Source organism: Muntiacus reevesi, chromosome 8 (genome assembly GCF_963930625.1).
Source record: "Muntiacus reevesi chromosome 8, mMunRee1.1, whole genome shotgun sequence".
Taxonomy (NCBI): domain Eukaryota; kingdom Metazoa; phylum Chordata; class Mammalia; order Artiodactyla; family Cervidae; genus Muntiacus; species Muntiacus reevesi.
In genome coordinates this window covers 57,988,604-57,992,281 of record NC_089256.1, presented here as the reverse complement: position 1 = coordinate 57,992,281, position 3,678 = coordinate 57,988,604, and positions in this window count along the sequence as shown.

Genomic DNA, 3,678 nt, shown 5'->3' with positions numbered 1-3,678 from the left:
AGTATCTTCACATTTATAGTGTTTGATTTTCAAAGGTGGTTTGGAAAAGGCCTGGGCCCCTGGGTTCCATCATCCCTACTTCACTGGGGAGGAACAAAGGCCTGAATGGCTCTAAGTCACGAATCTTGTTTAGGGTATTGGACTCAGCGTATGAGGTGCTTCTACTATACCATGAGCTCCCTTTTTAAGAAATAAAAGCTATTTTTGCTTTCAGTTTTAAAATAATGAAAGTATATATATATTTTTTATTTTTTTTCTGAAAAAGTAAAGGTAAACTGAAATACTCGAAAGTGTGTGTTTTGAACTCATTCCCTATGTCAGTACTCCTTTGAGATGGCTTAACCCTGTGAACAAGGTTCTGGGAAGCAAGGAAGCCTGAAAGAGGTCCCACTGGCCTTATTACAGTCTTAGTTTCCATGGAGATGATTCAGGCAGGCACCTGGGATTTGCTTGCCATGGGCAATGGCTTGCATCTCAGAGAGCAAGGAGCAAAGTCCAGGAAAAGCCAGTCTTCCAGTTGCTGTGCGTTTGACCCCAGGAGGAGCTGACCCTACTGGTATCAGCTATCCTGGTGGGCCAGTCCTGCTGAGGGGATCTTTTCCAGTGCCCCATTTGTCTTCTCATGATCCTGGACGACTTTATGAACTCAGTGGTCTGTCCTTTATCTGAATTCAGGAATCCTAGCTTGACTACCCTTTGCTGTTGATCTACTTGGAAAGAGTCTAATGCGTTCAAGTCACCAACAGCCTGATAACAGTATTGTTGAAGGAGCCTACACTGGCTGATGGTGCTGGCACGTCTAGGCCTGTTTCCATAAGAAATAAAAATGCACACGTACAGAAGAAGTTAAAGAAGAAAAGAAGAAGAGAGAGAAGGAGAAAGAGAATAAGAAAGAGAAGGATAAAGAGAAGAAACACTGGATATTTGAAAGACTGAGAAGCCTAAAAGAAGAACTACAGCATTGAGAAATCAAAATAAAGTGGAACCTGTTTAAACAGAATAGAGGCAAGAGAGCAAGAAAGAGAACTCTCTGATACAAATTTTCAATGAGAGTCAAGAAGATATTATCAAAGAGAGACAGCTCTCTTTTTATTAGGAAAAATATTTAATTATTAGGAAAATAATTTAAAAAATATTTTCTGAAATTAAAAGAATCCAGAAAGAGTAAAAATATATGGAAGGACAGAAAACTGAATTATTGATCTCAAAAATAGACTTAAAGGTATATTCCAGAATATAGAGCAAAAGGAAAAATGAATGAAAATTATTACTAAAAGTGAGAGACAAAAGGAAGAGAGACTCAGGGTGCATAATTGACAAGGACAAGCAGCTCAAGAGGAAAAAGAGGAAAGAATGGAGGAATTACACTAAAAAATAAAAATAAAATTTTCTGAAGCTGAAAAAATGACCAACATTTTTGGATTAAAAGTTACAGAATTATATACAAGATTAATAAAATAATATAAACAAGTATATAAATCAAGTTTCTTACAATAGAATACTGCAATAAATATTTAAACAACTCAGAGTAAAAATTCCAATCGTCTTAACAGGCAGGAAGAAGATAGAATGAAAGCATTCTAAGGGTCTCTTCTTGAGGGACCTTGAGCATATACAGTGTACAAAAATCAAATGTATCCAGTTAAAACATAAAATTCTAAAACTGTATCATTTATAAGGACATAACAATATGAAATATCTAGGATAAAATCTAAAAAAGCTGTTCAAACCCCTTTGCAGGTAAGTATACATTTGCTGAAACATTAAGGAAGACCAAACTAAACAGGGAGATACAATATACTCGAGGACTGAAGACCTACTGTAACACAACATTTCTTCCAAATTGATCTAAATATGTAGTATAATCCCAATCAGAATCTTAAAGTGTTATGATCATGTTTGTGATAATCTCAAAACTTATCTTTATAAGTTGATTATAAAATTTATATGGAAATATGAAGAGTCAAGCATAGCCAGGATACTTTTGAAAAAGAAACCAAGGCAGGAAGACATGCTATAAAAATATGAAGACTTATTATAAGGTATTAAAACAATGTAATATTTAATAAGTGATATGTAATAAGTAATAAATAGCAGTATAATATTTAAATTACACAATATTAATAATTATGTAGACATTATAGCTGTTAAACAGTGTAAATTTAGCACAGGATAAGAAGCCAGTGAACTAGAATAGAGAGCCTAGAGGCAGACTCCAACATATATGGATGTCTGATATATAAGTGACAATTCAGACCAGTAGAGGAAGAATGTTTTTTTTTTCTTTCACTAAATGGTATTACCTGGACCCCTACCTCACAACATATACAAAAATTAATTCCAAGATAATTTGAGATCTAAATGTGGAAGACAAATAAGAAAACATTTTACAAGACAAAACAGGCAAATCTTTTTATACATCAAGGAAGGTAAATTTTCCTTTAAAAGTACATAAAAGAGAAATTCCCTGGCTGTCCAGTGGTTCAGATTCAGTTTCTATGGCATCAGGCATAAATCCAGTCCCAGGTTGGGGAACTAAGACCCTGCAAGTTGTGTGGCACAGTCAAAGCTAACTAAATAAAAATAGCAAAAAGGCATGAAAGCAATAATCATGTAATAAAAGAATGAAAAATTTGAGTATATTAAAATGAAGAAATTACACTCATCAGAAGACACCATTGAGAGAGTGAAAATACAAGCCAAAGAGTGGGAGAATATTTTTTCAAGGGGTTCATATCCAAACTGAAAGTGAAAGTTACTCAGTCATATCTAACCCTTTGCGACCCCATGGACTATACGGTCCATGGAATTCTCCAGGCCAGAATACTGGAGTGGGTGGCCTTTCTTTTCTCCAGGGGATCTTCCCAACCCAGGGATCAAACCCAGGTCTCCCACATTGCAGGCAGGTTCTTTACCACCTGAGCTGCAGGGAAGACCAAGAATACTGGAGTGGGTAACCTATCCCTTCTCCAGTGGATCTTCCTGACCGAGGAATGGTACTGGGGTCCCCTGCATTGCAGGTGGATTCTTTGCCAACTGAGCAATCATGGAAGCCCTCATATTTAAAAATATAGTTACAAAACAAATCAACAAGAAAATGGCTGATAATCCAAGAGTTAGCAAGAGTTTTGAACAGGCATTTCACAAAAGATGAAAATTTGTAAGAAATTAATGTATGAAAAAGCATCCAGTTTCATAGTAATCCCAGAGATACAAAATTAAAACCACTGGAATATATCACTACACATTCGCTAGAATGATTATAATTAAAAAGAATAGCCATATCTCATATCAGTGGGAATGTAAAGTAATAGGAACTCATATATGTGGGAATTATGAATAGGCTTAATCCCTTTGTATAAGTTAGGTAATCTCCACTAAATTTAGTCACCATGACCCAACAATTCTACTTATTGTTAAATAGCCAATGGAAATATGTGCATAAGAAACTTGTTTAAGAATGTACATGGCAGCACTGTAAAACAGCCCAAACTGTAAACAACCCAAATGTCAGATAAAGGTGGAAGAGAAAAATAAATTGTTGTGCATTTGTATAATGGAATGTTACACAGCATCACCACCCATTACCAAAAGCTATAGTTACACACCCCTTAGGATCCCTTAGAAGAAACGGAGTAGCCATCACAGTCAACAAAACAGTCTGAAATGCAGTATTTG